Source organism: Lathamus discolor, chromosome 4 (assembly GCF_037157495.1).
Source record: "Lathamus discolor isolate bLatDis1 chromosome 4, bLatDis1.hap1, whole genome shotgun sequence".
Lineage (NCBI taxonomy): Eukaryota > Metazoa > Chordata > Aves > Psittaciformes > Psittacidae > Lathamus > Lathamus discolor.
In genome coordinates, this window is record NC_088887.1 from 88940904 (window position 1) to 88967492 (window position 26589).

Below are 26589 nucleotides of genomic sequence, written 5' to 3' on the forward strand. Positions count from 1 at the left end.
TTTTATTGTGGTACACAAGTAATTACAATATTTAGAAGTGAAATTGTAAAAATTCCTTTTACTGGTTTGCCTGATGTTCTGTGGCAATAATGAACCATACCACAGCAGAGAATTTTACAGTTGCTGAATTGACAGAGCTGTGCATCTCTGTAGTGACAGTTAAATGTTATGAGTATGATCACTTGGGATCATTCAAGGTCTGAAGTGTGGAAATGCTAACTACACTAATTCGCTGAATTTCAGCTTGAACAGATAATTCAACGTGCCCTGTGTTAAACCATGATCTCTACTAAGGAGATCATGTGGGAATAATTAGCTGATCTAAAGCTGAAATGATCTCTTCTGTACCACAGTGCCAGTATCTTCCAACATGGATCCTCCCGGAGGTTAACAGAACAAAGAGAAGCTAAGAATGCAAGACAGATTCCTAGCCTAATAAAAGAGGTTTTTGAGGGATAAAGTTGTGCAAAGATGATTACGAGGACATACTCATGGTTTAATGCAATCCTATGCTTCTGTGGAAATCATTTCCCTATTTCTATGCTGCTTCTCCCGTTGCTGGGTTTTGTTTCTTTTTTTTTTTTTTCTCTCTTGTTTATTTTTTTTGGTTTTTGGTGTTTTTTTTTTTTTTTTTTCCCAGAATAGTGAAATGTTGCTTAGCAGTTCAACCCCTTTTGGCTGTATAAGGAATTACACACAGATCTCCCACTCAGTGATAGGATGATTCCTGGGAAATGGGGCTTAGTGGATAAGTGTGTCAGGAGAAAACAATAGTACACAAAGTGAGGATGGTTCAGGGATCTGTGATGTAACTGGTCTTTTCTATCATCAGTGTGGAACTAGAATATTTTTCCTAATTACTGAGCAAGGCCAATTATGTGAATCTGTTATTGACAGAGATCTTTTTAAAAACAAAAGAAAACAAGAAAACATGCACTTTGTAGCATTAATTAGAGTGCCCTGTCCTTTCTTTAAGGTTAGTATATGCAGCTTATTTTAGATGCAACTTAAGGAAAATATTTTGCAAGAGACACAAAGGAACTATGCCATTCAGTCTTTAAGAGTGTTTTGAAATTTTTAAACTTCCATCTACAAAAAAAGATCCTGGCTCACAGAGGAAAGTATTATTCCTATCAAGAAATACTTATTTGGACAATGTGAACTATTAGTGTTATTATTTAGTAACACTGATAATACAGACTTAAAGCAAGGTAGAAACACAGTTGTTTACTGTTGTTGTTTAGATTACTTTTCCTCCTTAACATGGAAGATTAAACATAATAATCAATTGCAGCTGGAAACACCTCTGTGCTTCACCAAGAACAAGTTCACAAATTAAATTTTACCTATTAATTTAAATATTAATTTAATATGCTTTATTTAAAAAAACAACCAAACAGTTAAGAGGAATGTAATTAATATTCCTTATTATAAAATGCTTTGATAGTTTTTGTGAGGAAAAGTATTTTAATATCAAAATGTCAGTACTTTTGTGGAAGGAATAGATATTTATTTTTCTGAAATCAGTGTACTTGGGGCATTATATGTAAAATATTTAGGGGTTTCTTTTCCTTTTTTTTTTTTTTTAATATTTGTCTATTTCAAGAAGAAAAATACATTATTTACTTACCAGAACTGTGGGTATAATAAAATGTGAAGATACAATAGTGCTGGCTGTCAAAATTTTGGTCAGTTTTTCACAGTTGCTTTGAAAAATCATTATGTTAGTGATTCTGAAAGTAGTTTGAACTTGTAAATAAATGTCTAAATATGGATTTAGAAGACCTACATTATGTTTCCAGATCTGCAGTGAACAGTGTGAGTGTTCATACCAGCTGTCTTTCTATGTCATATTCCTTTCTATTCTCTGTCTCTTTTTTTTCAGAGAATTTATATTTGATACCCATTTTAAATATGCTTTGGTGACCAGAACAATCTATTTCAACAAACTCTAACGAAAATAAAAACTTCAATTTTCCCTTCTTTCCTAGATTCAACTAGAAATAATTGGTTAATGGGGTGTGGTTTTGTGAATTAGTATAACAAATTTTTCGTTTCATACTCTTCTGTAATTGAAACTTTTGAAAACCGTTCATGGAGATTTCATTGAAAATTCACTGCGCAGAGACTTTAACACACTTTCCATCTTTGGTTCCTTAAGGCCTGTTAAGGATTCCATATCTTATCATTATACTAACCCTGATATACCCATTTATTGCTTAGCATAACAACAGCAGATTTATTTTTTTTTTATTTTTATGAGCTTACTGGTTATTTTTGTAACGTTTGTAATGGTGGGAGATCAGTAGAAGTGTGTTTGGCTGGTAGAAATAATCCAAATGTTTTCTTAGGTTGTACTTAGTAGTACATATCTCTGGCTGTCCTACCTGAAGGATAGCCAAGATCTTCCCCTGCTTGCCTTCTTTCCAGTTACAGTAGGTGAAGACCTGGTGGAAATCAGGATCTGCTTTAGAAGTCTGGAGTCACACAGAGATTAGCACTGTTATTTTTTTCCCAAGCAAAACAGGCAAACCTTTTAATGTGCCAGTTCTAACAGCTTCTGCCATACAAGATGCAATGTACTGATCATAACCATATAAACGTACCCGGGGAAATGTCACTCTATTAGGAAAACAGTCACATTTTTGCCATTACAGCCAACACACACACTTAAAGGCTTTTAAGATAAAAAGAGGCACAATATAATTCCCTAATACCATACTGAATTCTTTTCACTAGAATGGCTGAATAGTTCAAAACAGCAGTTACCTTGAAAATAAATGACTGTGCTGAAAGGAGAATTAATTAATTCAGATAAACTAAATAAACTCTGCAAACTGACTAATGTAGCAGAAATTACTAAGTGCTGATACTGCTGTTTTAATTATTAAGTCCACATTAGTTAATTTCAAAGCTACCTTTTTGACCAACATTCAGACTATAAAAGATGGCAAGAGACAAATTTTGCTTAGTAGAACTTTTGCAAAGGCTGGAACTGAGGCTTCATACAACCAGATGTGATGAACGTTTAAAGAAAGTGACAGTTTCAGTTAACAACATAGGATCCGAATAACTGAGTGGTACTTGCTTGGTCACAAACTGAGAAACAGAATTTGTTTTCAGCAACCTGTTTCTTTCACAGAATGAGCTAGGCTTTTTGTTAATTGTCAAGATGGTTCTGAATATAAAGGGAAATTAATGTCTCTTTGAGAGCTGCAATAGAATGAGTGATCATGGCTACTCATGACTTTGCACAGCTACTGAACACAGTGAGATTCAGCCATGATCCACTGTGAGATCTGAACCTCATTGAGCTTGAGCTTTGCATGTTCTGTGCTTCATATTCCTCAGCATGTCCATTTTGCTGATAGTAGATTTTTTAAACTATTGTTTTACTTTTGAAACATTGAAAGATTCTGGATTTTATCTAAAATTATTTCTCAATAAGTAGATTTTTCAGTCCTTGCATTATATCTGTTGAAACAGTTACTTATAGTCCCAAATGCCTACCAATGAATGGATACCTACCAACATTATGTATTCAAGCTACATTTAGTAGTTAGCATTGATGGTTCTTGTACATCAGGACGTAAGTAGCAGAAAATTTATTTCTACCATATTTTATTCCTTAACTCTTACCATGTGTGAAGGAGTGTTTCAGATATTTCAATCATTGAAGTATGTACTACATACTCCTGTTTGGGAATGTTCAGAAGGGATTTTACTATCTATGCATTATTCTAAAAAGACAGAAAGGAAATTATTGTATATTTCAGCCTGTCTGTCATAGTGATCAGTGCCATAAATTACTAAACTCAGCAAATTTACGTCTACTGCATCACACAGCAGACAGCAGTAACATCAGTACAGTAACTAAACGATACAGTCCCACAAGGATTTTGTTCTCTAATCCGTCATCATTTTGTTTCATTCTTAAAATGGAAACACCTGTAGCAATAATTTCTCCTGACAAGCTGAAAAGCAACAAACAGGGAACAAGTTTAATAAAACACTTTAATTACCATCTTTAGTGTACCTTCACTGTATACAAACACCTCTTATGAACATCTTAATCAAACTTGTTTTTTCTTGTTTTCACTTGAATCAAATTTAATTTTTTTTTGGGGGGGGAACTCTACATGCAGCTTCAAGGACCAGGAAAGATTGTCTTTGAGAAAATGACAGACAAAATAGCTGTAACAAAAACTCTTATCAACTCTTAATATCATGTAGTTGAATTAGAAATATTTAAGGGCAGAACTAAGTATAACAGAAACTTCTGAAAGCAAGCTTTTCTGCAGTGAGTTTGCTTTATCAGGCTATTACTTCTGAGACTGTCTACTACAAAATTTCCATGTAGGCCAAATCCCTGCTTAATTAAAAACAAAACAAAACAAAACAAAAAACAACAAACAAAAACTAAAACAAACTTTACCGTATTAAAAGCAATTTCTCATTAAAAAATCCCAGATAAATAAATGACATCCTTAATACTGTTACTTGCCCCACAAGTATTTTAAAATACCACTGTGTATGTTGAAAGAAAAAAATTACCCTTTCTGCAGAGTCTCCTACTAGTGATCAGTTTGACAGTTTTCTGCTCAGCATGCTGCCAGCTGGGATCCTTCTTCAGAGTGTTATGTATTTTCACTGTATAGTACTGGGAGCACAGGTTGCTCCAGCGGGTGGATTCCCCTCTGGGAGTGAGGCATTGCAGAGCTCAGTGTTACAGCACTCATGTCATTTTGCAGGTCTAGCACTATGATCATGCTTGAGAAATTAATATTAGTAGTCACACTACAAGAGCCTCACACAACATTAGTATTGCCATTACTGCCTAAGAACCGTATGCTTAGTTTCAGCTCAGAAAAAATGTTTAATGCCATGCTATTTTAATGCTCTGAATGTACAGGTTTTACAATGGGAATGTTGGCACACTCTTAATCATGACACTGCAGGCATCCTGTTGAATGAGCTACCAAGGCTGATGGAGGAAGCAGTTTAAAAGTCTACGTATTGCCTGGCATTTCTCGAATGCAGCAGTGTGGGTTTACCTCAGCTGGCTGTCAGATGCCCACCCAGCTGCTCACTCAATCTGCCTCCTCAACAGAGGAAGGGGGCAAAATAAGACAAAAAGTCATAATTGAGACAGAGGCAGGGAGATTGCTTACCAGTTGCCATCACAGGCAAAACAGACTTGACTTGGGGAAAATAATTTAATTTATTGCCAGTTAATAGGATTGTGGGAAACAAACGCAAAATATCCAAGCCCAAAACACTAAAACACTCTTCCCCCACCGTTCTTCCCAGGCTCTACTTCACTCCTTTATTCTCGAATCCTTTACTTCCCTTTGTTGAGCGGTGTAAGGTAATGGGGGGTTGTGGCCAATTCATTACTATTTCTGTCTGACATGCTTTTCTTCCTCACACTATTTCACCGCACCAGCATGGGTCTTTCCCATGGTCTGCCGTGTGCGTATTGGTGCTACCATAGTCACTTCATGGGCTGTAGTGGAATGGTTTGCATTGGAAAGGACCAATAAAGATCAGCTAGTTCCAACACTCTTGCTGTGAGAAGAGACATCTTTCTCTAGATCAGGTTGCTGAAAGCTCTTCCAGTCTGACCTTGAACACTTCTAGGGATGATTCATCCACAATTCCATTGGGCAGCCTGTTGCAGTGCTTCACCCCCTGCCTGGGGTTCACATTGACTCGCTTCACAGGACTGTCAAGGTCCCTCTGAATTGGCATCTGTTCCCTCAAGCCCCTCAGTTGCACCACTCAGCTTGGTGTCATCCACGAAATTCTGAAGGGTGCACTCAATCCCACTGTTTATGTCATTATAAAGATACTGAGGACATTATAAAGATACTAAAGGACACCCCTTGTTACTGATCTTCATTTGGATGTAGAGCCACTGACTGCAACTCTTTGGATGTCACCACCCAGCCAGTTTCTCATCCATCAAATGGCCCTAGTCCATCAAAGTCATAACTCACCAACTTTGCACAAGGATTTTGCTTGGGAACTTATCAAATGTCTTACAGAACTCCAGGTAGATGACATCAATTGCTCTTCCTTTATCCACCAGTACAGTCACACTATTGTAGGAAGCCATTAAGATTACAGATTAGTCAGGCACAGTGTGCCCTTTGTGAAGCCATGTTGGCTGTTTCACAGTTTTGTTCTGTGTTTTCTGCCTTTTCTTAACTGTTTTCCAGAAGCCACATCATCTTGGCTGAAGGGCTCAGCTGTGTCCATTGGAGACATCTCCAACTCACTGTATCCAGCAATGGGCAGCTCCTGCCTTTCCTCACAGTGGCCACCTCTGTAGCACTCTGCTACTAGCACCCAGGCACAGACACGCAATATGTGATATTCCTGATTGGTTTAGAGTATGCAAGTATGACAAATAAATCAGTCATAAATCTATTAAAGATGTTTTATTATCATTTGTATTATTTCTCTGCTTTTCCCACTTCAACTCCTTACTTTGTTTTTAATTTTGATATGAGTATCAGGTGGGGTTTTTTTCCCTCCTTTCATCTGTGGTTTTGCTGTCCTCCTGAAATGAGTTTCTTCCAGTATGCCTTATTGTCATATAAATCTTTAAAATTATAAAATGTTAGAATTTTAAACATAGATTTTAAAATAAAAAGGCTCTTTTGAACAAGATTAAATTTTAGTTGTGAGAATAATTTATTTTGGAAAGTTGCTGTCATAAAAAAATCTATGTTGCTACTAAAAATATCCATTTTTTTCCTTTAATTTAAGCAAAACATTTAGTTCAACTAGGAAAATTCTGTTTCTATAATAACAAAATCAAATTATAATAAACTTTAAAAAACAAAAAGTGTAAAAAGTTTCTTTTTGAAAATTTTGTCATAGTATATTTTGGCAACATAAATAAAAAAAAACATAGTTATATTTCTGCTGGTAGACATTTGTTTTATGCCAAAAATGCATTTAAAATAAACCTGTTGTGTATCACTGTTCTAAGCTTTAGACAATGATCTTTTCTGTCCTTGAAAGACTAGCTCTTAAAATGTAGGAGCTACCCCGTGACTTTAATAACTGTCCCTCATCTAAAAAACTTGGAGGCACATGAATCCAGAAGAAATATGAACCTGACCCTAAGAAATGTTTCCTGAAATTCCCCAGTACCATATGGATATAGCTGTCGTCCTCATTTCCAAGGGTGCAGCATGTGCTCTAACCCACAGAGCAATAGCTTAGAAAAAAGTGTCACAGGCAGCTTATCTGCTGATTGATTTTTCTTCTGCTTGCCCTTCAGTATTAGTGCAGTGGAAATGAGAGAATTTGCACTTCTAAAATTATTTCCCCTTCCTATATGTTTTAATCTATACTTGACTGTATACAGGAATAGGGTCCTTTTCTAGGTACTAGAACATAGCAACTTGCAATTTCCCAGAGGGAAATTCTGAACAGCTGAGTTTCTGCTGTTTGCTTCCTGGTACAAGAAAAGGCATTTGTAGATCAAGCAAGCAGCAGATGGAGAACAATTGGAGTATATAATTATTCGGCCTGGGCTCCTTTTAAACGAGTAGGCTGAACTCTATCTGTTTGGCTGGGAAGACAGAGGAATAGAGTGGCACATGGTAGATAAACCATCCAAAGATTTCTTTAAAATAAATCTAAGCAAATATGCAAAATAACTTCATCAGTTATAAGGGTCTCTTTTTCTGTGAACTCCAAAATCTGGCAAGTCACTGTCAGTCTGCTTTTGAAGGTTGAGATTAATACACAGGCTACCCAAACACTTCTGTATTAATAAACTACATTGATTTCAGTATGTTACCTGAGGACTCCATCTGGTGATTCTACTTTACTTTGCCAGATTTTGAAAAGCTGCAGCCTTACTGTGATCTATTGCCAAAATATAAAATCCACCATAGCAAAGTATTAACACTGATTCTTGCTCCGTGGAAGTGAATAACTGAATTGTGTGACTTTCTGAAACTGCCCTCGTAGGAGCATTACATTTTGTAAGCTGACAGCTCACAGTTAGACTGCTTGCCAAAAATCAGTGTCTAGAGAGCTATGGTATTTTTATTAATTATTCAAGATTAAATGGACATATGAAGGAAAATGCATAGGACATCGAAACAGGAGAAATAAAGTGTTCTGAGAAAAAGAAGCCAATCAGAAGAATTTGAATACCAATAAAATGTGAAATCAGAAACAAAGAGAGGACAGCAAAATATGTCAGAAAGGAAGTGGGAAGCATCGTACCTTCTTAACATCACTAAATTGCTCTCTGAAAATACATATTCAAATCATGAATTACTCATATTTTCCCTAAAAATTGTTTCATAGCAAAAAAAGACTAACAGGACAGAGAAAAATGGATGAAACATTTATTTCTGCTAAGAAAAATAGAAATTAGAATTACAGCTACATGTAATAAAATTTACTTTCCTTTAGAAAATTGATGCTGAAAACAGAAATTAATGACTGAAGAAAATGTTAGGAGTTATTGAAGTTTTTGTTGTGCTAAAATCCAGGAAAAATTGGGACTAAAGCTAGCTACTTGAAGTGAAAGAAACTAGGAATATTAAGAGAGGTTAAGCAGGAATGAAACTGTGCTTGAAGCGCTACATACTTTGCCCTTTTTTTCAGTTTCTGTCTTCAACCTTGTCTGAAGTTCTAAAAGCTCATTCTTTGCTATGAAACTGTGACAAGAAAAATCTTAAACCTTACTGCTTCCCTAACTGATGTTACTCACATGTTTAAAAACTTCTGTGGATCTCAGTGAGAATTCAGATTAAAAATATTACATGCAAGACAAATATGTATGCAAGGTAAACACACGTGCAGTTAAACATTTTATGTTTTCGTCTCTTGACTAAAATAATGTTGATAAAAAATATTTTAGCATATGCAACATTGCAGTCATATGCAAGAGTGCCAGAGGTGTATTGGTTTTCAGAGTAATTCAGGAATTTAAATTAAGCTAAATCTTACACATGCATTCTAGAAAAAGTCTGACTGTAACTCTGTGTAGAATGACTAAGCAAAATTAGATGACTAACTCCTAAATTATGAGTAAAATATACTTAAAAATTGCATTTGTTTAGCATAACATGTACTCATTTGAAACATTCTTAGGATCTTACTATTTGTGCACATCGTCATTTTTAGGGATGAAGGATAGATTACATACCCACAATTTATTTAAAACCTGTGTCTTTTAGATAGCAAAAATCTATCTTAGAATCATAGAATCATAGAATAGTTAGAGTTGGAAAGGACCTCAAGATCATCTAGTTCCAACCGCCCTGCCATGGGCAGGGACACCTCACACTAAACCATCCCACACAAGGCTTCATCCAACCTGGCCTTGAACACTGCCAGGGATGGAGCACTCACAGCCTCCTTGGGCAACCCATTCCAGTGCCTCACCACCCTAATAGGAAAGAATTTCCTCCTTATATCCAATCTAAACTTCCCCTGTTTAAGTTTTAACCCATTACCCCTTGTCCTGTCACTACAGTCCCTGACGAAGAGTCCCTCCCCAGCATCCCTATAGGCCCCCTTCAGGTACTGGAAGGCTGCTATGAGATCTCCACGCAGCCTTCTCTTCTCCAGGCTGAACAGCCCCAACTTCCTCAGCCTATTTTCATACGGGAGGTGCTCCAGTCCCCTGATCATCCTCGTGGCCCTCCTCTGGACTTGTTCCAGCAGTTCCATGTCCTTTTTATGTTGAGGACAACAGAACTGCACACAATACTCCAGGTGAGGTCTCACAAGAGCAGAGTAGAGGGGCAGGATCACCTCTTTCGACCTGCTGGTCACGCTCCTTTTGATGCAGCCCAGGATACGGTTGTGAATCTCTTTTTGTGGTGTTGGGATTTCACATACACCAGGAGGTGGGCTATAACCACAGTGACTTAACCTTTTGATCACTTTTGAACTTCATTTTAGAGATCCTATTTTACACAGTTAAATTATAGAATCATAGTTTGTTTGGAAGGGAACTTTAGATCATCTAGTTCCAAAGCCCCTGTCATGGGCAGGGACACCCAGTACTAGACCATGTCACCCAAGGCTATGTCCAACCTGGCCTTGGGCACTGCCTGCAGGGAAGGAGCATTTACCACTTCTGTGGGGAACCTGTTCCAGTGCCTCACCACCCTCACAGTAAAGTACTTCTTCCTTATATCTAACCTGAACTTCCCCTGTTTCAAGTTTTAAGTTTTAAGTTTTAACCCATTATCCCTTGTCCTATCACTACAGTCCCTAATGACGAGTCCCTCCCCAGCATCGTTATAGGCCCCCTTCAGATACTGGAAGGCTGCTATGAGGTCTCCACGCATCCTTCTCTTCTCCAGTCTGAACAGCCCCAACTTTCTCAGCCTGTCTTCAGCTTCAGCTCAAAAACTAAACAAGAATACACATGCAAATAGCAAATCTGTGCTTCACTGAAAAGCAGCAAAACTGTGATCTCGATTATTTTGTATTTTCTTTTTATAAGGAGGAATGTTATTATTTTGCTTCAGCCAACACCATTGCACACAGGCGTGTTCGCACATACACAATTGCATATGCAGACACGCATTGGGGCAAGCTGTGAACAAGAATAGCGGGTGTTAATACACAACCCTTTTAAGTCAAAATGCTGTCAGTTTTTAAGTAGCCTGAACAAAGTGATTACATGTTGTGGGCAGGTTTGTCATAGCTGTGAGCAGAGGCAAGAGGCTTTGGACAGAACTTGTGCTCCTTTGATTGAAATAAAGAGAGCTTGGGCCTTAACATAACCAGAGTGTCTGGGGAGGCATATTAGGAAAGTAAGATTGCTGATGCTGTATAGTTAAGATGTTATAAAGTTGTGGTCGGCAAGCAATGTTTAGCAAGTCGACATTGCTAACTTTTGAATGTTAGAATGTTAGCCAATGGAATTGCTGTTGCTAGGCTTGTGATGTAAGTTAGCCTTTGAATGTTAGCCAATGGAATTGCTGTATCTAAGGATATGACAAAAGCTGGAAGAACGAGATCAGTTTATAACCCAGTATATACACAATAAACTTTGGCAATTGCTTGATCACATTGATCGTTTCCGCATTGTCTGTGACTCCCGCGTCAAAAACATGTGGTATATAGTTAATAGTCTTTACTACCGTCAGCACGACTAGGATTCGTATCGCATGTGCATTAATCATAGTTATCGGTGTGTAAGAATTTTTCTATGAGAATTAAAATTGAATTAACAGGATTTTATATGTTAAATACACTGTGGAATATGTAGAATATATACAGCAGAAATACATTATTTTTAGAATATTTAGAAGACAAAGGGAGAGAAACTCATAAACTTGAAAAGTTAATCTCAAACAGTTGCCTATCCATGGTTTACAACTAAGTGTGAGAATTTTAGCCTGATTATTGAATTTTATCTGACTTAAGTAAATGAATGTCTCACATACAATAAATGAAAAAACACTATCTTTTCTAGACAGAATCATAAATCATCTACATAGGTGTAGTATGCACTAAGTTACTATAGTTGTACTAACAGAAGGATGCAATCCTTTCAACCTGCCACAGAGAGTGCACTTTCTTAGTTTTTACTATAACAATGTTATGGCTATTTTTGCATATAACAGTGACTGCATTGTGCCCAGTGTCATCCTCTGCAGTTTTGTTTCTTTCATTATTTTATTGTTTTTTGGTTGTTTGTGGGGTTTTTTGTTGGGTTCTTTTTTTTTTTTTTTAAGTGGAAGAGGAAGGGGCTGGTGGTGTATGATTTGTGTGTATGTTTATAATTCAGAAAAGTACGCTCTATCACTGTAAGAAACACAGCAAACTGAAGTCATATTAAAGTTTGTGCTACTAATGCCAGAGATTAAACTAGCTCATAGGGAGCAGAAGAAACAGGATTTAGAGGAGAGCTATTACATGCCAGTCAAATATGTAGAGAAAGAAAATGTGGTGATTAATGTTAGGCATGAATCTGCCTGATGACTGTTACTCAAACATTCTTCTGTTAAAAATGGACTCTATAAAAGAAGCAGTAGCCAGTGTGAAGTGGCTGCACTAAGCACTTCCCATGCACTTAAAAACACTCATACACATTTTTACACACACCTTGTGTCTATACATGTTACAATAAAAAGTTAATATGAACAAAGTCATATTATATTATCAGTATTTGCGGACAAAAATGAAATGCATCTAATGACTGTGGTTATTGATTCTTTAGCTGATGGGACTCGTGGATCTACATCCTGTGCTGTGGAGATGAAAAAGTGCTGCTGTTTGACTGTACCATAGCATGTTTATATTTATTCAGTTTTTAAATCACTGACATAACAGTCATCCCCTACTTCAACTATACTAATACCCTGAAACTGGGAAATGAAGGAGTTTAAAATTAATAGTAAAACAGAGAAGTAAAACTGCCATATTTCCTCTTGTTTCTATGGTCATAGCTAAAGAAGGCAACACTTTGATGTCTGTTCACTGTGAAGGTTAAAACTGGTAAAAGACAAGCAGAATCGGATGATTTGTCACACTAGGTAAAAAGGAGCAGAGATTCCTCTGTCAGACAGAGTTCTTCCTTTTATTTATACAGAGTTTTGGAACATGTGGTTTTCTCTTGCAGAGTCTCTCTCTATATATATAGATAATCTAAAAGCTTTAGGACAAGGAAAAAGTTGTTTTGCTTGAAGATGCCTGAAGGTAACTTTACAGGTGTACTAATTAAGAAAACAAACAAACAATCAATGATTGTTATTGATTTTTACTAGGGATCATCCTCTTTAATGATAGAGCTATCCAGACACACTTCTTCCTGCAGCACAGTCCATATATAGGCTTGCTTTGATTTGTATTCTGTGTATATTTTTCCCCACTGATATTCTTCATTTGTATACCATATTTCTTTAGTTTTCTTTTGCTGTTCCATGCACTGCTCTTGAGAGGACTGCTTCAATACTCTGAAGATGCCATGCTGGAGCTTTAGTATGAATAGCTTGGATGATGGAATAGAGAATATTTACATATAATACCATGCTCAGGAGAGAATGTAAGTGTCTTGGAGGACAGTAATAGAATTCAAAATACTCTTGACAGATTGGAAGTAGGTTTGAAATAATAGCATGTGATTCAATACGGACAACTGCAAGACATTTGCTTAGGCAGAAATAATGCATTTCATACATACAAATTAGGGAACAAATTAGTCTAAGTAAAAGTTCTGCAGGTCTACAAGTTAGAGAGCACCCCAAGATAAGCATGAATTTACAACATCACGGTATTGGTAAAAAAAAAAAAAAAAGGATTATTATGCTAAAACATTCCTTGTGGCCTACAAGATGCATGCAGTCATCCTTTTATTCAATTCAGCATTCATTAATAGACTTGCATAGTATATGAAGTTTTTTCCTACCAGACTTTATAGTGAGTAAGAACCAAGTGGTGACAGTGCTAAGTGGAGTGGAAATCCTGATTGAAGATCCTGAGATTATAACCTGCAGGAAAAGCTAGAATAAAGAAAACATTTAGGAAGTACGTGATAGTAGATTTCAGGAAAATAAAAAGAGTATTTCAGAGAAAGGGATAATAGGCTGTCTGTATCAGAAAAGAGGTAGTGGGCTTCAATTGCAAGAAAAAATAATTCTTCGTCTAGTATAAGTTGATGTTAGAAAATACTTCTGGATGGAAAGGGTAATGAAGAACTGGAAAATTTGCCCAATAAACCTGTCAACCTTCTCTCATCAAAGGTACTTTCAAGCATATGAGACAAAGGTCTGGCAAGAATGCATTAGCATTCAAAAATCTTTTTCATACTTAACATAGTATAAGGAATTTGAACTGACTTAAAATGAAAACACTTCATTCTTCTCTACATGTTTTCCTCTTTCCAGTCATTGATGTTTTTGAGATACTTCTTGTTATTTTTTTTAAATACCTGACAATATTTCAGCACTAAGAACACATAAATTGAGGTTATATTCTTACTCTCATTTTTTTACATATATATAAAGTTGGTTTTTTTTCTTGTTTTGTTGTGGCTTTTTTTTTTTTTTTTTTTAATTCTTTCCAGAACACAGTGTAGTTCCCTACATAGCTGGAGCCATATTGCATATTTACACTCACTGTCATATCAGTGCGGGTTCTAAAGCTGTACAGTGCTAAACTTCTATGAACTTCTCACCTCACCAGGTGCTATCATCAGCCTTCTCTGTGTTTCTCTACAGTCCTCAGAAAAGGGAATTTGTAATACAGCTCAAAAGTTATCCTGGATAAAACAGACAGCACCTGAATATCTCCAAGAATGGTAATGCTACCTCTCTAGGCAACCTGCACCAATCCTTAGTCACTGTAGGGAGTTGGAATTAGACGACCTTTAAGGTTCCTTCTAAACCAAACTATTCTATGGTTCTACAATTGCATAGCCTTTAACTAATACATTCACACTCTTCATATATCCTCTTATTCACCTACCTACCATTACCTTTTGTATCACCTCCATTTGTTATAATTGTGCATACTGAGATTTGTATGAACTGACATCATTAAATTATACTGTGAATTCATAAAGTGCTGCAGCAAGTTTATATTTGCTGTAATTGTTTAGAATTGACCAAACAGGAATGAAACAGGAAACAAAACACGCAAATGGTAATGAGTTATGTTTCAAAACAGATTTGTAACACAACCAAAACCGGTAAACTCTAGTTCTCTCCTTTTTTTTTTTTCTTTTTCTCAAGAAAAATAAAATCAACCAACTTTACCTTTTTCATAGGATAAATATTAAGCACAATCTTGTAAGCAAAAATTTTTAATAGCAAAAAGTACAACTTTTTGCATTTAAATGGAAAGTATAAATGCAAGTTAAAATATATTCCTGATTCCATGTCTAATTTACATACTAAACATAGTGTTTAAAGTTGGATTTGTAAATCAACAGAAGGAGAAAGAAAAACACCTGCAGTTTGTTGATCTTCTGTGTATTCTGTAAAACACATCTGTTTGATGATACTTCTGGTGAAGGCTCAAGGTGTGAAGTCTGGATATATGCCCTCTATATAGTTACCAACTGATGCACTAATTTCTGTAACAGAAGTAGGTGGTTGGTTAATATTTGTCATAGTAGATTTAATAGCTTTTCACATGAGAAAAGATCTGAAAAAGTAGAAATAACTGTAATAAATCGTGTGCTTCTACAAAGTTTTTAAAAATATATAAATATATTGCTAAAGGAGAATATTAAAGGAGAAGAGTTTTAGCAGCATATCTGCAGGGAAGTGTGTATGTTCATGAATGTGTGCAGTCAGGTTAATTGAAGTGAAGCAAAAATAATCAGGCAAACAGGTTATGGCTCATTAATAATTATCAAGTAAAGTAAAAAAAAAAAAAAAAGAAAAATGAGAAGTCAGACACTTCCACTACTGAATTTATCCTGACCTCTGAAATAAAACAGCTCACAGAATCTCAGAATGGTTGAGGTTGGAAGAGTCCTCTGGAGATAACCCTTAGCTCAACCAGGAACACCTAGAGCTGCTTGCCCAGGACCATGTCCAGATAGCATCTGAGTAACCCCAAGGATGGTGATGGCACAATTTCTCTAGGCAACATGTACCAATGCTTGATCACTATCACCATGAAAAAGGTTTCTTCCTGTTCAGCATGAACCTCCCATGTTTTTATTTATGCTCACTGCTTTAGGTCCTGTCACTGGATTCCTCTTGAGAGACTCTGTCTTAACTACAAATTCCCTTCAGATATCTCTACACGTTGATAAGATCCCTGTTCCGCCTTCTTTCCTCTAGGCTGAACAGCCTCGGGTCTCTCAGCCTTTCCTCCTATGGGCGAGGCTCTAGCCCCTTTGTCATCTGTGTGGCCGCTTGCTGGATTTTCTCCTGTAGTTCCAGTACTCCTACAGCCTAGAACTGGATACAGTACTCCAGCGATGTGTTTAACAGTGCTGAGGAGAGGAGAAGGATCATCTCCCTTTGCCTGCTCTCAGGATTACTCCTTATGCAGCCCAGAATACTGGTGGCTGCCTTTGCCACAAGGGCAGTGTTAGCTCACAGTCAGCTTGCTGTCTGCCTTTTGCCACTGCCCAAGTCCACTTTGCAGCTCTTTCCCCAGCATGTACTGGTACATCAGGTTATTCCTTCACAGGTGCAGGACTTTGCACTTTCCTTTGCTGAATTTCATGATAAAAAGCAAGGAAAGCCAAAACAAGCTGTAGTAAATGGGGAGTAACGGTTTCCCCAGGGGTCACATTATGGCCAAAAGTGTGAGGGATTCTGGGTGCTGAGGGAACAATCCTTAATAAAATTGCTAGAGATCTGGTTTTGGTGGGTTTGGTGGAATGAGGGTAAAGTTCCTTTCTGAAGTTTCTTTACTCAAAATTTCTTGGCAACTTGTGTATGTGTGTAAACTGAGGGTGTGACCATGCCAGCTAAAGGCCAGATAATTTCTTTGGGCTGCAAAATGTGTAAACAAAACGCTGAGGTTTTGTTTCCTTATAGTTGTGTCAATCAGACCAGGCAAGAAAAATGAAACCTGATAACTTTTTTACCTCTTTCAGGTCTGATTTAAAGCCCTCCCCAAACCTGGCTGTAAACCTAATGTTGTTACTCGTATTTTATCTTCTGTATCTTCTCTTAGATTTATCGTTTTTCTCTCCCCCTCAGCCCCCTGCAAAACTGTGACCTAATTAGGGTTTTTTTTTTCAGAAGTGCATTAATGACGAGGCAAACTTAAATTTAGAAGATAAAGTTGTTAGACATATAGATGCTTAAATGTGTTTTAGGCACTGAGTTTCAACAACCAGGTGTCTTTTAAATTTATAACATTTTACCTCTGCTTCTGAATTCTGTAAATCGATCTATGCTTCTCACCTAAAGCTTTATGTTGGTGAAATGTCATGGATGGTTTTGCATCTTCTGCTGAGCATGCATATAGAAGCTTACCATCAGTTCTTTAGCGCTGTTTCCCCCTTTTCCTCCTAGCCAGTAGGCATGCTTGAAGCTTGCTTGAAATACTTTCTCTTCTCTCTTCCCCTTTGAAAAGCAGAACTAGTTAGTTAAGGACTTTTCTGTGCTGCTGGCACTACCTGCTATTATTCCACAGCTGAATAGCTGTAACACACAGAGAATGTGATGACGACTTCTTAAATTTTCTTTAAATATTCGAGTGTTTAAGCCCTTTTTTGTCACTGTGGAAATGCTCTAACTGGAAAATAGGATATTTATGAATACATATGAGGCTCCCTTACTCAAACTAATTTAAGTTAATTCAGGAAAAGCAGATGGCTTCTTCACCTGTGCATCACAAGCAGTCTGTGTGCTTGTTCCTTGCACTGACATCCAGACTTCAAGAGTACTCTCATGGCCTAATTTCTAGATCAAAGTCAGGCTTGGATGCTGAGGCATTTACCTGGCCAAAACTGGGATGTGACACGTTAAGATACAGATGTAACTATGTGCCTGGAAACTTCTGAAAAGTAAGCAGCAAAGTACCTATAGAATTTAGGCACAGAAATTGTCAGCTGATAGAGAGTTTTCAGTGACTGGGATGGCTCACATTACTCACTATTACACCTCATTCAGCTAAGTCCACTTATGGTCTAGCCTAGATGTATAACTCCATTTCAACAAAGCCTAAATAAGAATGGTTTCACAAACTGTAATGAAGAAAATAATATGTGATTCCCTTGCAGATATTAGTAATGAGCACACATGGGTGGTCATACTGCTTTTTGTAGATCACATTTTCAGCAATCAAATCCTTCACAAGGAATGTAAATTCTAACAAGCATCAGGCATCCTGTTAGATACATCATACAAGATGAGCTGTATACTCACCCTTTTGAGTCTATTCCCCAGCCTGAAGCCCTGACAGTTAACTGTACTGAAACTGATTTTTCTGACACTCAGAGTATTCCTGAAGTATTTACCCTGATTAGTGTGTTTGTTAGTTCTTTAATGTTCTATAAGTGTAATTTTTCTGCTCTAGAAAATTTTAATTTTACAAAACAATACAAAGTAGATATTTCAGAAGTGTAAATATATTATTTATACCAAAAGTTGTCAGGAGGATCATGATCAAAGTCTTACTACACAACACTGAATTTAACTTCAGTTCCATTTGTGTGAATAATGGCTGTTGGGATATTAAGCACAGGTCCTAATTAGTTTGCCAGTAATTTTTTATAAGTCAATCAAAAGTCATGAGATGTCGACATTGTAACCGAAAAGTAATTCTGAAGTAATGGCTTAAAAATCTAGGTAAGGTACTCCTAAAATTTATTTTCTCAGGCTTGCTATGTATTTGCAGTACTTTTCCACTCAGTCATGTCAATTTACATAGCTACCTCTATGTAAGATAACATCTTTTATCTCTGTTAGCATAAATATGACTTATTTGCTCATCTCAAATCTAACAAATTCATTAACATAAGCCATCATTATACCAGAAAAATAGGCTGGATTGCACATTAATTTTGTACATACAGCTATATATTTGTAAACTTGAATTATTAATTTCCCACATGTACAAATCAATATTAGAATCCTTGTAGACATCAATTTTGTGATAAGTCCTTTCACATGGGGATGAACCAGATTAAAATTTATGCCCTTTTTTAGTAGAAGATAGGCAGATTTTAATTTTCATGGGAAGTATTGGAGTATCAGTTTCAGACATTTTTGATTAAAGGCTACCAACCTTGTAAACTATTTTGTTAGCAAAATGGGTAGAGGGATACTGCCATTACTTGGGGGTTCCAGTTCATAAAAAAAAGTCACGTAAGTAACTGTTCTGAGATTAGTTTTTCATGCTTTGATGTCACAACTGTGGTTTTTTAGAGGAAATCTTCAGAGTTGAGTGGGGTGGAGATTTTTTCTATTGTTTTTCTTCCAGTGTAAATAAACTTGTCAGATCTTTTACACAGATATAAGATGACAACATCTAATTTTAGTACATACATCAGCAAGCTAGCATCAAATAAGAATATAATCCAAATTATGTATCTATAGGCATAGATACAGATATGTTTTTGACCTTGAAAAGCAGCTACAAAGTGTACCCTCCCCACCCTCCAGTATGATACAGAAGGTGCAACTTATCTGGATATACACATCCAAAAGTTAAGCCAGACACCTCTTCCCAAGCAGATATCATTCAGTACATAATGGATTTCTTTCTTGAAGCAGTTCAGTTTCTGCGATGAAGCAAGAGAGCTTTTTTACAGGAGTCATGGTTGAAGGGCAAAGAGGAAAAAGGACTGAAGAGATACTAGTATAGACTGCCTATATGCTTCTTTCAGAATCACCAATGGACAGGCTCGAGGACCCAAAGACTTTCTGCACACAGGTAGATGCTGTTAGTAAATAGCAATCAAATACCTGAGAGCAGGTTTAATTATTTATTTACTTTTACATATTATGCATTTTGCTTGTTTGTATTTCTTAAAAAACATTGCTACATTTTCATTAAGCTGCATAGAACACATATTTAGAATGACTGAACATGTGAGCTGATCAGGTTCTGGGCATGTTTTTCACAGTGCAAAAATGAGCTCTTTTTCAGTTTCACAATTTGGGTGAGTTTGTGCACTACAGTTGTAGTCTTCCTTGGAGATAAATCCACTGAGAAACATGCCACAGAGAATGCAGAAGATACATCTGCAGTGGGGTCCTTGTAGAGAGGAGAAAACACAGAGCTCTACGTACTTTCTTCCTGCATCTGTGATGCATCTGGTTAAGGTCATAAATCAGTTTGAGCACTTGCATAAGATGAATTACAAACTCTTACCCTGCTGTCCTCAGAAAAGAGCAGGTATGGATTTTAAGAGTCAAAACAAAACTAATACCCTTTTTCAGCATTGCTGCTAACTGAAAGGTCTCCTATTCAAGTGGTAAAAGTGAAGTACATCCAGGGTGGAGGTAAAATCTTTGACCTGTTTTCCCAGAATGAAAATAAAATAAAAAATATGTGAAGAAACCAGCAATAAAACCAGATCAATGTAAATAGGAAAGAAAAAAAAAAATCTGCTCTGTGCTTTCATTAATTAAAACCTCACCACACATCAAAAGTACACCGAAATCAGAGCATATCAGCACAGTACATTTTTGTCAATAAAGCTGTCTGAATATTCATGCTGAGAATCATTTTAGATTAATTAATTTAGTTTTGAAAGATTTATTCAAAAAGTCAATTAACAGTTAGTGAAGAATTACTTGGACCCTTTCTGTTCTCAGTGTCTCCATCCATCGATGTGTGAATATACTTTCACACAATGCCAGGATGGCCTGATGATTAGGCCACACAATGGAGATACGGGCACAGTTCTCTTAGGAGAACCATTTGCCACCAACTGGTATAAAACTATAGTACTTGTAGTGAAGGTGCAGATGTCTTCCTCCATACTCTTACAACTCTGCAACCTCATGGCATAGACAACAATTAGTACGCATGTGACCTAGTAATGGTTAGCTCAAGATAATAATGGAATTGAATCCATATACCATATCCATGTATCCAGTAAATACTGAGCTGAGTCTACTTTATGTATTACGTGTAGTACAAAGCATCATTATCAGACTGAACCGAATAAGCAAGAGAGGTGAACAAGCACCTAATTTTTGGATCATGACAGAATTTGAAAGATAAGCTACTTAGCATTTTATAAACATTTCAGGCATGCCCACGTGCCATTCATTGCAAATAACTGCATGGCAATATTGTCGAGTTTTTTTAGGATTTCAGTTTGGGTTTTCTGTGCTTGTAGTGTGCCATTTAAACAACAGATGTGAGCTAAATCCTTTCTCTTGTCCTGGCTGTTGAACTTTATTGAGAAAGAAAAACAGAAGTTGCAAATTTAGAAGGACAGAGGCTAATTCTGGTGGGCGTAAACTGCAAATGCATGTCAGTTGTTACGCTGTGAATGATACTTTGCTCTTCGAGCTAATTATAAAGTGAGCAACTGAAGATGAGATTTTCTCAACCTTTATGTTAATGTATCTGAACATTTCTAGTCCTTTTGTGCTGCACCAGGACTCTGACCTCTCTGTGCCTTCAGTCAGTTTTACAAGCAACTGATGAGATGTCAGTCTTTGTGAACCCAGAAATAAGCTGGTTCTTGACATTGGGATTTTCTCATTGATTAAATTGTCATGGTGTATTCACAGCCTAAATGCTGCCTTTTGGTCACTGTCCTTTTCTTGTGTGGAAAATGACCTTTGTGAATAATTACATGCCCCAGATGTGTCAAAATGAGGAGGAAGCAGCAATCCAAAGCAGTAACACTGTAGGAACTATGTGTCCCTTGACTCTTGTAAACTCTGTGGGGGAGAAAAATAAAAGTAAAAAACTCAAAAGTACCTGAAATATTTTTACCAGGATATCACTGGAAAGTAATTTAAGGCGCATGTAGGAAATTTTACTTGTACTTTCTATTCTGCTTTAGAATATTTTAAATTATTGACTTGTATTGCTTGTAAAGGTAAGTCTAGGCAATCCTTTAAGCCAGAGGTCCAGCCACTGAAAGAGTAGGTCTGTTTTGTAACTACCTTTAAGCAATTTTAGTACTACTGTATTTTCTATCAATATGTAAACATCCCTAAAAGTCATTATGAAGGGTGGGAATTTCTGGAGTGTAATGTATTCTGGTGGCAGTCTAGCATGCTCCAGTTTATCATACGTGCTGTACAACTTAAATGGGATGCCACTAAAATGATACAGAAGTTCTTCCTCTACCTTGCTGAATTGTCTGAAGACAGAACTGAGCAAAACTTTACAGGTAATAATACTTCTCTGAAAATGGTTCATATGATTCAGTTAAAGGCTTTCCTTGCAACTTTGTTGACTTAACAGAAATGTATCAAAACCAAAGCAGATGGGTAGGTTGGAAGGCTTGCATGAATGCCTGCTTTTCCTTTCAACTTGCATACCAGTCAGATAACTGACATGTGGCTTCCCTGGCTCCCTGAAATCCCACCTGTTTGGGTGTGGGCTTTCCAACTACCTGGGAGCTCTGGCTAACCTATAGTACAACTGGTAGGATACAGGAATGCCATGGCTCTATGGATAACTCAGGCTGCATGGTTTCCTGATAAGACTGTTTTCTTGGCTGACTGTCTATTTCTCTGGATCTCTGCCTAAAAACCAGGCATGGTCCCAGGTCCCCAGGCAAGCTGGGCAGACCTAAACTGCTGGCCTGTGAATGATAGAAAATTTGTGCTTTGCCTTCTCTGAAACAAGTTTTTCTCAAAACAGTGTATTTGCTGTAAATCCACCCTTTGCATTCTTCATTCTGATTCATAATGAAAAAACACCCCAAATTCTAAAATTTCTTCAGGATGAAAACTCCAATTCTAGATTCAAATGACATTTCAAAGAATGAAGTAATTGACTGCAAGAGGCAAAAGCCAGAATCAAACAAGTAACTAAATACAGCTGAAAATTGAAGACATTTTTATTGAGGGATGGAAATCACAATCCTACATATGTGAAAGAAAAAGAGAGGTAAACTAACTGTAAGTGCAGAGTCCCATGGTAACTGTGTGCTGACAGTTCACAGGTCTTATATGTAATGGCTTCTCCAGAAGATGTTATGACCATTCCTCATAATCATTCTCAGAACAGAATTTTGTGTGCAGCTGTGAAGCAGAAATATGTTAACTGGATACGAGCTCCATTTTCTGAAGTCTATATCACTCCTTGTCTCATACGTCTTTCCTTGTCTTACAATCAAGCAGCACATGAGATCCAGTTGCCTCAGCTTAATGCTGCATGGCTGTATTGGGGGTTTTGCAGTTGTTTTGTACACTGCTGTGCTCTTCCTGTCTTTCAATGGATAGCAGATTCTTATAAATATTGCTAAGATCCTGTTAAAATAATATTGTTCACAACAGTTCAAACAGAATTTTAAGCCATCATCTATGCATGCATAGAAAAAGATTTTTTTTTCATCTTTTGTGTAGAAGAGACCACTAACTCCTCAAATTTTTATGTCTCTACATGGATATGGATACTGGTTTGTGTATGTAAACATAGAGCTAAATAAAGAAATACACATTACGTTAACAGAAGCAGACTGATAAGTTTTTAAAACATCTATGGACAATTTCTTCATATGCACATCATGCCTTTGGTTGTACATACCACAGACACAGATAGACATGCCACTGTCATATGGATCAAACACCAATAAAGTATTTATTTCTGTTCTTTCATAGATCTGAGGCCAGTCTCAATATTTATTTCTCAGAGAATAATGTAGGTCACAGAACATATTAAGAATTTACCTCATTCAAAACCCAAGGCAGAAAGCAATCCTCCAGCTTATTTTGGAGTAATATCTGCTCGAAAGATACATGGCAAAACTAACAACAATGTGCAGAACATCTCCCTAAACCCTAGTATTTATTTGAATAATTTAAAAGAAAAAAATGAATACGCCATGAAGCAACTGAATGACAAAAGATATTACGATATGTCTTTATTGTTTAATCAGATCTTCTGATTGCTAGCTAAATTTGTAAATTAATATGCTTCTCATAAATACAAGTTCTGGGGATAAAAACCTGAAACAATTAAAGTTGAGGTATTGCCTCATTGAATTTTCAGTCCATGATCCACTGAATGAGGAAATGTGTTCAGTCAATAAATCACAAATAACACGTATGCTACTATGTTAGAACGATCTCTGAATTTTACTCGGGTCCCAGGTATTCTGTATTGTCTGTCTGGCATATAGATAAATTCATGCAGTTTTCGTCATGTGAAATGGAGGAGTTACGCTGATGAGGTAAGTAACTCAGTTTGGTGGACAGCGCCTCTTAGACCTCTTCACGGGCATGCAGTTTTCTGATCCAGACCTGACTCCCAGGGACAACAACGCAGCATATACTGTTTCTAGACTTGACTAGCTGCTGACACACATGCCCTTCTAACCTTAACAGATACTCAGGGCAGGGGAGGGGAGTGGGACTCAACATCATTCTAGGCTGAAAAAGTTAGGGCTGTTCAGCCTGAATCATAGAATAGATCCTCGGCCTGTCTTCATACGGGAGGTGCTCCAGTCCCCTGATCATCCTCGTGGCCCTCCTCTGGACTTGTTCCAGCAGTTCCATGTCCTTTTTATGTTGAGGACACCAGAACTGCACACAATACTCCATGCTTTGTTGAAGTGCGTGTTTGTCCAGGAGACTGTGTGTTGAGCACAACTGTCTGAGATGGTAAAGATGTAGCCAAAGTAAGTTAGGAAAAAAATCGAAAGAAGAAGGGTCACAGAATCATAGAATGTTTTGGGTTGGAAGGGACCTTAAAGATCATCCAGTTCTAACCCCCCTGCAATGGGCAGGGACACCTTCCACCAGACCAGGTTGCTCAAAGCACCATTCAGTCTGGCCTTTAACACTACCAGGGATGGGGCATCCACAGCTTCTCTAAGCAGAGTTCTCTGATAGCAGAATGTCCAGCAAGGCTAACTTAGGTGACCTGTCCATTCAGGCCATTCTGTTCATGATGATCTAGTCTGACCAGCTCTCTCGTGAGAATAGTGTAGTAATGATGTTGATAAATCTGGAAAAAGTAGCATTAGTATCACAGCAATTCTGTACTCCTGACATGAGGTGACATGGAGTTCAGTCAGCTATCCACAAAAATGTGAACTGGAGCAGAACACTTCGTTACCAGAAGGAGTAGCTCTGCACACCTTGTACATTGACAAGATTAGCCACCCAAGCAACATTTTAACTAATCAGGGATGCACCGAAGGAATAGAACATTTACAGAGTAGACATTCTTGCCCCCTTATGCAGGATATGGCTTGATTAGGTTTATTACATGTTTACTCATATTTACCTGGCAGAAATCATAAAACGAAAGCCTTGTCAGAAAAAAGGAGAAAACTAAAATGCTAAGAAAAAAGGATAAACTTGTACATGTGATGTAATTGGGGGAATAAAAGAAGAAAAAAAAACAGCTTATTTGAAAGTAATAGCCATCTAACATAGATACTGTGAAGAAAAAATACATTTACTGGAATTATTAGAGGTTATATGTAAAGGTCACATTAAGTCTAATCTTATGAAGCTTTCTGCAATCCAGTTGTATTCACATCTGTAGCAAATACAGTATTTGTCAAGCTTTGAATGCAGATCACAATATGTGATGGTTGAAGCACTATTAAGTGAAATGTTACTTTGACAAAAAAGATCTGTAAGTATTACTTTCTGTGGGTTGCATGCAATATGGATATAACACATGCTAGTCTATTTATCAAATGGACATTAAAATACTGGGGTCAGCTACCATTTTCTTAGTAGAAAAAGATGTTGTACAGCTGAAGTTCTAGCTTTAGCTTTATGCTTGCAATTTACCTATTCACAAGAAATGTACAATTATTAAATTCTGTTGTTGAATCCTCAGAAAATTACATGGAACTTTCATAAAAGTCATTTGTTGCTACAAGTAATTTATTGGGGTCTTAAAAGACTAAAAGCTTTTCTTACTGATTATGTGCATGTGCTGCAAATAACCTATTTACACATGAAACACTTTACATACATTTGATGGTCTTCTTCCAGAAAAAAATATGTGTATTGGAGTACTGTGACTGAGGAAGACAAAAATACTTGTGTTCTCGTTTGCACTGCTGCAATTTGGCAGCAGCTCTAGCATTCATGCTTTAAAAGTTATATGCAAGTAATTCATTGCTTCCTCTTCCTGTGCATTTTAACATATTCCAAAGGTTCTAATTTATCTACATGCCTATCAATAAATATTTCACTAAATGTAAATGCTGCATTATCAAGTATGCGCTTTTACTACATCTGTACTTCAAGCATAGAAGAGCTGAACTGTCTGGGTGACATCCAGGTACAACAATCTACAGATTCGGTAGGTTATTGTATTTCATAGAGGCTGAGAACAATAGTCCTTGTTTTCAAAGAAGATTGTTTTTTAGTCTTCCATTAGTATCTTAAATGGCATTTATTTATTATTACATCATTCCCTAAATGCCACTATTTTCCTCCATTCCTTCCCATATCTCCAAATCCTGTAATAAATGAAACAAGACATATTCTTTAGAAATTACCTTTATAGGAATATGCTTTTGTGCTGGAATATTTCAAGAGCAGTGTTCCTTTTTTGATTCTTATTTGTATTGTACCTCAACCAGTTAAAATCTCATCTATACCAAGATTCAGAGATATCTTGATTATAATATTTTGCTTCATAATTCATTTGTTTTCCTTCTCAGAAGGTCATAAAAAAGCTGGAGGTAAGAAACTCACATTTCACGGCTACTTCCTAGAGGCATAATGAACTGATTGTAATATCTCTTGTCATACCAATGTAAGAGAGAAAACAAAATAAGAGAGAAAACAAAATTGAAAAAAAAAGCAGTTTAATAATGGAGGAGGGAGTAGATGGAGTACATAGATGGGAAACTTTTTTATTCTGAGGGTCAAATTTGGCTTCAAAATACATTTGTTGGTCTACATAATAACAAATGAAACTAAACCCAGCTACCAACCAATCAAAAAATTCCAAGTGAAACAACAATAAGAACTGTAATAAATATAATCTTAAAGATGTAAA